General features: G+C 56.7%; 1 long non-coding RNA gene across 1 annotated transcript; it reads right to left on the reverse strand.

Annotated features, from left to right (window-relative positions):
- Positions 1-6,895, reverse strand: LOC147652349 (uncharacterized). The gene is made up of 18 exons (XR_015288469.1): positions 6,679-6,895; positions 6,556-6,597; positions 6,298-6,461; positions 6,136-6,214; positions 5,003-6,058; positions 4,880-4,921; positions 4,616-4,785; positions 4,454-4,532; positions 3,281-4,376; positions 3,158-3,199; positions 2,900-3,063; positions 2,738-2,816; positions 2,473-2,660; positions 1,605-1,678; positions 1,482-1,523; positions 1,224-1,387; positions 1,062-1,140; positions 1-984 (listed from the first exon to the last, which is right to left on the reverse strand). It is a non-coding gene; the product is annotated as an uncharacterized LOC147652349 (long non-coding RNA).
- Between the last annotated feature and the right edge of the window lie 3,221 nt (positions 6,896-10,116).

A 10,116-nucleotide genomic window follows, 5' to 3' on the forward strand; every position in this document is an offset into this window, starting at 1 on the left:
AGCTGAGACAAAAGGCAAAGTGCTGCAGGGTAACTTCACAGCTCCAGACATCTTGCGTTGCTCTAGGGATATGTTCTAGACTCTAACTACAACTGACATTACAAATTTCAAATTACATCACAAATTTCAGTCACAAATTGCCTTGGACTTGGCCTTTTACACCTACAGCCAGGCTGGGCAGCAGGGCAGAGCAGCTCCGGGACAACTACACCCAGACACCCGTGACACACCACACAACGGACGAGGGGACACAATGGGGAGACAAAACTCTGGGCCACAAGGACGGCCACAAGGACTGAGAGAATGCGGAATGAGATGAGCCGGGTGAGAATGAAGGCGAGCTGATGAAGCTCGCAAAACCCGGGAGGAAGAAGATGCTGACAGAATGACAAACTCCAGGAACCGCCAAGACGGAGGCCCAAGAATCTTATGGCCGCAATCCTCTACCTATCTTTGCGTTTCTTCAAGTCCTAAGCCGCAACAATGGATCCTCGCGGCGCACGGCTGTTGACACAGCTCGGAACAAGAGGTCTAAAAGACATCCAATCGGATGCTTGTCCAAAGAGACGCGATTCCAAGGCCTCTGAGAGCTGCCAAGCTGAGGAGCCCAGAGATTGGAGATGTTATAAGTGTTGCTGGGGTTTCTGGTAAGCCCCCAGAAGGGATAAGGGAAGGCACATACAACACAGGAGGCACAAAAGACACAGAAAGCACGATGGACGAGTGACACGACGCGCCCAGAGGCTGCTCTGTCCTGCACACCTCAGCACTGTGAACAAAAGTGAGGCTCTCCCACCGTGCGGCCTAAGGGGCCACAGCCTGAACCGCCCCGACCCGGCACCCCGCTTTCATCCCCTCTGCGGGTCGTAGCCTTTGACTCAGCTCTCGGATGCCCGCTGGGGAGGATCCACACGGAGCGCCAAGGAAGGCCGCCTGGCTATCCGGGAAGTTCCTGCCATCGCCAGGCTGTCGTCTCTCCGTCAGCTACCAAAAATAAAACAGAAAATCAGCAGCTGATCTGTGCAGGGCGTCGGCCAAAACCCGACAATTCCGCTACTCACGGTCTCCTGCGAACGGCTGTGTCCTGAGGCCGCACGATACGGCCACGCCGGGACCAGGCAGCGCCGTCGCAGGGCGCGCCTGAGTTAAGAGAAGAAAAAGTAATGTGGCGTTGCTGAGACTTGAACAGGCCCTCGCTCCTCCTCCTGACATCCCCAACTCACGGGAAGCCCTCGGCCCCTTCCTGAAGGCCACCCACACGGCCCCTTTACGTGGAAAAGGCTCCGTCACGCAGTCCCTGTGACGCTTCCGCAGGGCTCACGGGAGCGGCGAAGCAGGCGTGCCGGCCGGCTGGCGACGGGGTCTCGACGAAACGCGACTGGACCGCCTAAAGCATGCAAACAAGAAGGGACGCTTGGCGTTGCACCAGAAACTGAGAGCCCAGCGATAACAACAGCCTCCCTCCACCGGTCAACGCTCACCTTGCCCGCTTCACCTTGACTGCTGCTAGCCGGCTCTATTTCCTAAAAATAAAGACAAAGAGGAGATCTGTAACAACACAGGGACCGGTTCTAGTTGCCCTGCAAAGACAAACATTGACTTACCTTCTCAGGGGAACCCCCTTACCCTGGATGGGGCGCTCTGCCACCGATTTCATCCGTCCGCATCTGAAAGAGAGCTGAGACAAAAGGCAAAGTGCTGCAGGGTAACTTCACAGCTCCAGACATCTTGCGTTGCTCTAGGGATATGTTCTAGACTCTAACTACAACTGACATTACAAATTTCAAATTACATCACAAATTTCAGTCACAAATTGCCTTGGACTTGGCCTTTTACACCTACAGCCAGGCTGGGCAGCAGGGCAGAGCAGCTCCGGGACAACTACACCCAGACACCCGTGACACACCAGACAACCGACGAGGGGACACAATGGGGAGACAAAATTCTGGGCCACAAGAACGGCCGCAAGGACTGAGAGAATGCGGATCAAGATGAGCCGGGTGAGAATGAAGGCGAGCTGATGAAGCTCGCAGAACCCGGGAGGAAGAAGATGCTGACAGAATGACAAACTCCAGGAACCGCCAAGACGGAGGCCCAAGAATCTTAAGGCCGCAATCCTCTACCTATCTTTGCGTTTCTTCAAGTCCTAAGCCGCAACAATGGATCCTCGCGGCGCACGGCTGTTGACACAGCTCGGAACAAGAGGTCTAAAAGACATCCAATCGGATGCTTGTCCAAAGAGACGCGATTCCAAGGCCTCTGAGAGCTGCCAAGCTGAGGAGCCCAGAGATTGGAGATGTTATAAGTGTTGCTGGGGTTTCTGGTAAGCCCCCAGAAGGGATAAGGGAAAGCACATACAACACAGGAGGCACAAAAGACACAGAAGGCACGATGGACGAGTGACACGACGCGCCCAGAGGCTGCTCTGTCCTGCACACCTCAGCACTGTGAACAAAAGTGAGGCTCTCCCACCGTGCGGCCTAAGGGGCCACAGCCTGAACCGCCCCGACCCGGCACCCCGCTTTCATCCCCTCTGCGGGTCGTAGCCTTTGACTCAGCTCTCGGATGCCCGCTGGGGAGGATCCACACGGAGCGCCAAGGAAGGCCGCCTGGCTATCCGGGAAGTTCCTGCCATCGCCAGGCTGTCGTCTCTTCGTCAGCTACCAAAAATAAAACAGAAAATCAGCAGCTGATCTGTGCAGGGCGTCGGCCAAAACCCGACAATTCCGCTACTCACGGTCTCCTGCGAACGGCCGTGTCCTGAGGCCGCACGATACGGCCACGCCGGGACCAGGCAGCGCCGTCGCAGGGCGCGCCTGAGTTAAGAGAAGAAAAAGTAATGTGGCGTTGCTGAGACTTGAACAGGCCCTCGCTCCTCCTCCTGACATCCCCAACTCACGGGAAGCCCTCGGCCCCTTCCTGAAGGCCACCCACACGGCCCCTTTACGTGGAAAAGGCTCCGTCACGCGGTCCCTGTGACGCTTCCGCAGGGCTCACGGGAGCGGCGAAGCAGGCGTGCCGGCCGGCTGGCGACGGGGTCTCGACGAAACGCGACTGGACCGCCTAAAGCATGCAAACAAGAAGGGACGCTTGGCGTTGCACCAGAAACTGAGAGCCCAGCGATAACAACAGCCTCTCTCCACCGGTCAACGCTCACCTTGCCCGCTTCACCTTGACTGCTGCTAGCCGGCTCTATTTCCTAAAAATAAAGACAAAGAGGAGACCTGTAACAACACAGGGACCGGTTCCAGTTGCCCTGCAAAGACAAACATTGACTTACCTTCTCAGGGGAACCCCCTTACCCTGGATGGGGCGCTCTGCCACCGATTTCATCCGTCCGCATCTGAAAGAGAGCTGAGACAAAAGTCAAAGTGCTGCAGGGTAACTTCACAGCTCCAGACATCTTGCGTTGCTCTAGGGATATGTTCTAGACTCTAACTACAACTGACATTACAAATTTCAAATTACATCACAAATTTCAGTCACAAATTGCCTTGGACTTGGCCTTTTACACCTACAGCCAGGCTGGGCAGCAGGGCAGAGCAGCTCCGGGACAACTACACCCAGACACCCGTGACACACCACACAACGGACGAGGGGACACAATGGGGAGACAAAACTCTGGGCCACAAGGACGGCCACAAGGACTGAGAGAATGCGGATCAAGATGAGCCGGGTGAGAATGAAGGCGAGCTGATGAAGCTCGCAGAACCCGGGAGGAAGAAGATGCTGACAGAATGACAAACTCCAGGAACCGCCAAGACGGAGGCCCAAGAATCTTATGGCCGCAATCCTCTACCTATCTTTGCGTTTCTTCAAGTCCTAAGCCGCAACAATGGATCCTCGCGGCGCACGGCTGTTGACACAGCTCGGAACAAGAGGTCTAAAAGACATCCAATCGGATGCTTGTCAAGAGAGACGCGATTCCAAGGCCTCTGAGAGCTGCCGAGCCGAGGAGCCCAGAGATTGGAGATGTTATAAGTGTTGCTGGGGTTTCTGGTAAGCCCCCAGAAGGGATAAGGGAAGGCACATACAACACAGGAGGCACAAAAGACACAGAAGGCACGATGGACGAGTGACACGACGCGCCCAGAGGCTGCTCTGTCCTGCACACCTCAGCACGGTGAACAAAAGTGAGGCTCTCCCACCGTGCGGCTTAAGGGGCCACAGCCTGGACCTCCCCGTCCCCAAAGCTGACTCAGATATCCCAGGTCACAAGTCCCGACCCGGCACCCCGCTTTCATCCCCTCTGCGGGTCGTAGCCTTTGACTCAGCTCTCGGATGCCCGCTGGGGAGGATCCACACGGAGCGCCAAGGAAGGCCGCCTGGCTATCCAGGAAGTTCCTGCCATCGCCAGGCTGTCGTCTCTCCGTCAGCTACCAAAAATAAAACAGAAAATCAGCAGCTGATCTGTGCAGGGCGTCGGCCAAAACCCGACAATTCCGCTACTCACGGTCTCCTGCGAACGGCCGTGTCCTGAGGCCGCACGATACGGCCACGCCGGGACCAGGCAGCGCCGTCGCAGGGCGCGCCTGAGTTAAGAGAAGAAAAAGTGATGTGGCGTTGCTGAGACTTGAACAGGCCCTCGCTCCTCCTCCCGACATCCCCAACTCACGGGAAGCCCTCGGCCCCTTCCTGAAGGCCACCCACACGGCCCCTTTACGTGGAAAAGGCTCCGTCACGCGGTCCCCTGTGACGCTTCCGCAGGGCTCACGGGAGCGGCGAAGCAGGCGTGCCGTGCCGGCCGGCTGGCGACGGGGTCTCGACGAAACGCGACTGGACCGCCTAAAGCACGCAAACAAGAAGGGACGCTTGGCGTTGCACCAGAAACTGAGAGCCCAGCGATAACAACAGCCTCCCTCCACCGGTCAACGCTCACCTTGCCCGCTTCACCTTGACTGCTGCTAGCCGGCTCTATTTCCTAAAAATAAAGACAAAGAGGAGACCTGTAACAACACAGGGACCGGTTCCAGTTGCCCTGCAAAGACAAACATTGACTTACCTTCTCAGGGGAACCCCCTTACCCTGGATGGGGCGCTCTGCCACCGATTTCATCCGTCCGCATCTGAAAGAGAGCTGAGACAAAAGGCAAAGTGCTGCAGGGTAACTTCACAGCTCCAGACATCTTGCGTTGCTCTAGGGATATGTTCTAGACTCTAACTACAACTGACATTACAAATTTCAAATTACATCACAAATTTCAGTCACAAATTGCCTTGGACTTGGCCTTTTACACCTACAGCCAGGCTGGGCAGCAGGGCAGAGCAGCTCCGGGACAACTACACCCAGACACCCGTGACACACCACACAACGGACGAGGGGACACAATGGGGAGACAAAACTCTGGGCCACAAGGACGGCCACAAGGACTGAGAGAATGCGGAATGAGATGAGCCGGGTGAGAATGAAGGCGAGCTGATGAAGCTCGCAAAACCCGGGAGGAAGAAGATGCTGACAGAATGACAAACTCCAGGAACCGCCAAGACGGAGGCCCAAGAATCTTATGGCCGCAATCCTCTACCTATCTTTGCGTTTCTTCAAGTCCTAAGCCGCAACAATGGATCCTCGCGGCGCACGGCTGTTGACACAGCTCGGAACAAGAGGTCTAAAAGACATCCAATCGGATGCTTGTCCAAAGAGACGCGATTCCAAGGCCTCTGAGAGCTGCCAAGCTGAGGAGCCCAGAGATTGGAGATGTTATAAGTGTTGCTGGGGTTTCTGGTAAGCCCCCAGAAGGGATAAGGGAAGGCACATACAACACAGGAGGCACAAAAGACACAGAAAGCACGATGGACGAGTGACACGACGCGCCCAGAGGCTGCTCTGTCCTGCACACCTCAGCACTGTGAACAAAAGTGAGGCTCTCCCACCGTGCAGCCTAAGGGGCCACAGCCTGAACCGCCCCGACCCGGCACCCCGCTTTCATCCCCTCTGCGGGTCGTAGCCTTTGACTCAGCTCTCGGATGCCCGCTGGGGAGGATCCACACGGAGCGCCAAGGAAGGCCGCCTGGCTATCCGGGAAGTTCCTGCCATCGCCAGGCTGTCGTCTCTCCGTCAGCTACCAAAAATAAAACAGAAAATCAGCAGCTGATCTGTGCAGGGCGTCGGCCAAAACCCGACAATTCCGCTACTCACGGTCTCCTGCGAACGGCCGTGTCCTGAGGCCGCACGATACGGCCACGCCGGGACCAGGCAGCGCCGTCGCAGGGCACGCCTGAGTTAAGAGAAGAAAAAGTAATGTGGCGTTGCTGAGACTTGAACAGGCCCTCGCTCCTCCTCCTGACATCCCCAACTCACGGGAAGCCCTCGGCCCCTTCCTGAAGGCCACCCACACGGCCCCTTTACGTGGAAAAGGCTCCGTCACGCAGTCCCTGTGACGCTTCCGCAGGGCTCACGGGAGCGGCGAAGCAGGCGTGCCGGCCGGCTGGCGACAGGGTCTCGACGAAACGCGACTGGACCGCCTAAAGCATGCAAACAAGAAGGGACGCTTGGCGTTGCACCAGAAACTGAGAGCCCAGCGATAACAACAGCCTCCCTCCACCGGTCAACGCTCACCTTGCCCGCTTCACCTTGACTGCTGCTAGCCGGCTCTATTTCCTAAAAATAAAGACAAAGAGGAGACCTGTAACAACACAGGGACCGGTTCCAGTTGCCCTGCAAAGACAAACATTGACTTACCTTCTCAGGGGAACCCCCTTACCCTGGATGGGGCGCTCTGCCACCGATTTCATCCGTCCGCATCTGAAAGAGAGCTGAGACAAAAGGCAAAGTGCTGCAGGGTAACTTCACAGCTCCAGACATCTTGCGTTGCTCTAGGGATATGTTCTAGACTCTAACTACAACTGACATTACAAATTTCAAATTACATCACAAATTTCAGTCACAAATTGCCTTGGACTTGGCCTTTTACACCTACAGCCAGGCTGGGCAGCAGGGCAGAGCAGCTCCGGGACAACTACACCCAGACACCCGTGACACACCACACAACGGACGAGGGGACACAATGGGGAGACAAAACTCTGGGCCACAAGGACGGCCACAAGGACTGAGAGAATGCGGAATGAGATGAGCCGGGTGAGAATGAAGGCGAGCTGATGAAGCTCGCAGAACCCGGGAGGAAGAAGATGCTGACAGAATGACAAACTCCAGGAACCGCCAAGACGGAGGCCCAAGAATCTTATGGCCGCAATCCTCTACCTATCTTTGCGTTTCTTCAAGTCCTAAGCCGCAACAATGGATCCTCGCGGCGCACGGCTGTTGACACAGCTCGGAACAAGAGGTCTAAAAGACATCCAATCGGATGCTTGTCCAAAGAGACGCGATTCCAAGGCCTCTGAGAGCTGCCAAGCTGAGGAGCCCAGAGATTGGAGATGTTATAAGTGTTGCTGGGGTTTCTGGTAAGCCCCCAGAAGGGATAAGGGAAAGCACATACAACACAGGAGGCACAAAAGACACAGAAGGCACGATGGACGAGTGACACGACGCGCCCAGAGGCTGCTCTGTCCTGCACACCTCAGCACTGTGAACAAAAGTGAGGCTCTCCCACCGTGCAGCCTAAGGGGCCACAGCCTGAACCGCCCCGACCCGGCACCCCGCTTTCATCCCCTCTGCGGGTCGTAGCCTTTGACTCAGCTCTCGGATGCCCGCTGGGGAGGATCCACACGGAGCGCCAAGGAAGGCCGCCTGGCTATCCGGGAAGTTCCTGCCATCGCCAGGCTGTCGTCTCTTCGTCAGCTACCAAAAATAAAACAGAAAATCAGCAGCTGATCTGTGCAGGGCGTCGGCCAAAACCCGACAATTCCGCTACTCACGGTCTCCTGCGAACGGCCGTGTCCTGAGGCCGCACGATACGGCCACGCCGGGACCAGGCAGCGCCGTCGCAGGGCGCGCCTGAGTTAAGAGAAGAAAAAGTAATGTGGCGTTGCTGAGACTTGAACAGGCCCTCGCTCCTCCTCCTGACATCCCCAACTCACGGGAAGCCCTCGGCCCCTTCCTGAAGGCCACCCACACGGCCCCTTTACGTGGAAAAGGCTCCGTCACGCGGTCCCTGTGACGCTTCCGCAGGGCTCACGGGAGCGGCGAAGCAGGCGTGCCGGCCGGCTGGCGACGGGGTCTCGACGAAACGCGACTGGACCGCCTAAAGCATGCAAACAAGAAGGGACGCTTGGCGTTGCACCAGAAACTGAGAGCCCAGCGATAACAACAGCCTCCCTCCACCGGTCAACGCTCACCTTGCCCGCTTCACCTTGACTGCTGCTAGCCAGCTCTATTTCCTAAAAATAAAGACAAAGAGGAGACCTGTAACAACACAGGGACCGGTTCCAGTTGCCCTGCAAAGACAAACATTGACTTACCTTCTCAGGGGAACCCCCTTACCCTGGATGGGGCGCTCTGCCACCGATTTCATCCGTCCGCATCTGAAAGAGAGCTGAGACAAAAGTCAAAGTGCTGCAGGGTAACTTCACAGCTCCAGACATCTTGCGTTGCTCTAGGGATATGTTCTAGACTCTAACTACAACTGACATTACAAATTTCAAATTACATCACAAATTTCAGTCACAAATTGCCTTGGACTTGGCCTTTTACACCTACAGCCAGGCTGGGCAGCAGGGCAGAGCAGCTCCGGGACAACTACACCCAGACACCCGTGACACACCAGACAACCGACGAGGAGACACAATGGGGAGACAAAACTCTGGGCCACAAGGACGGCCACAAGGACTGAGAGAATGCGGAATGAGATGAGCCGGGTGAGAATGAAGGCGAGCTGATGAAGCTCGCAGAACCCGGGAGGAAGAAGATGCTGACAGAATGACAAACTCCAGGAACCGCCAAGACGGAGGCCCAAGAATCTTATGGCCGCAATCCTCTACCTATCTTTGCGTTTCTTCAAGTCCTAAGCCGCAACAATGGATCCTCGCGGCGCACGGCTGTTGACACAGCTCGGAACAAGAGGTCTAAAAGACATCCAATCGGATGCTTGTCAAGAGAGACGCGATTCCAAGGCCTCTGAGAGCTGCCGAGCCGAGGAGCCCAGAGATTGGAGATGTTATAAGTGTTGCTGGGGTTTCTGGTAAGCCCCCAGAAGGGATAAGGGAAGGCACATACAACACAGGAGGCACAAAAGACACAGAAGGCACGATGGACGAGTGACACGACGCGCCCAGAGGCTGCTCTGTCCTGCACACCTCAGCACGGTGAACAAAAGTGAGGCTCTCCCACCGTGCGGCTTAAGGGGCCACAGCCTGGACCTCCCCGTCCCCAAAGCTGACTCAGATATCCCAGGTCACAAGTCCCGACCCGGCACCCCGCTTTCATCCCCTCTGCGGGTCGTAGCCTTTGACTCAGCTCTCGGATGCCCGCTGGGGAGGATCCACACGGAGCGGCAAGGAAGGCCGCCTGGCTATCCAGGAAGTTCCTGCCATCGCCAGGCTGTCGTCTCTCCGTCAGCTACCAAAAATAAAACAGAAAATCAGCAGCTGATCTGTGCAGGGCGTCGGCCAAAACCCGACAATTCCGCTACTCACGGTCTCCTGCGAACGGCCGTGTCCTGAGGCCGCACGATACGGCCACGCCGGGACCAGGCAGCGCCGTCGCAGGGCGCGCCTGAGTTAAGAGAAGAAAAAGTGATGTGGCGTTGCTGAGACTTGAACAGGCCCTCGCTCCTCCTCCCGACATCCCCAACTCACGGGAAGCCCTCGGCCCCTTCCTGAAGGCCACCCACACGGCCCCTTTACGTGGAAAAGGCTCCGTCACGCGGTCCCCTGTGACGCTTCCGCAGGGCTCACGGGAGCGGCGAAGCAGGCGTGCCGTGCCGGCCGGCTGGCGACGGGGTCTCGACGAAACGCGACTGGACCGCCTAAAGCACGCAAACAAGAAGGGACGCTTGGCGTTGCACCAGAAACTGAGAGCCCAGCGATAACAACAGCCTCCCTCCACCGGTCAACGCTCACCTTGCCCGCTTCACCTTGACTGCTGCTAGCCGGCTCTATTTCCTAAAAATAAAGACAAAGAGGAGACCTGTAACAACACAGGGACCGGTTCCAGTTGCCCTGCAAAGACAAACATTGACTTACCTTCTCAGGGGAACCCCCTTACCCTGGATGGGGCGCTCTG

This window comes from Cyanistes caeruleus, chromosome 6 (assembly GCF_971803275.1).
Source record: "Cyanistes caeruleus chromosome 6, bCyaCae1.hap1.1, whole genome shotgun sequence".
Taxonomy (NCBI): domain Eukaryota; kingdom Metazoa; phylum Chordata; class Aves; order Passeriformes; family Paridae; genus Cyanistes; species Cyanistes caeruleus.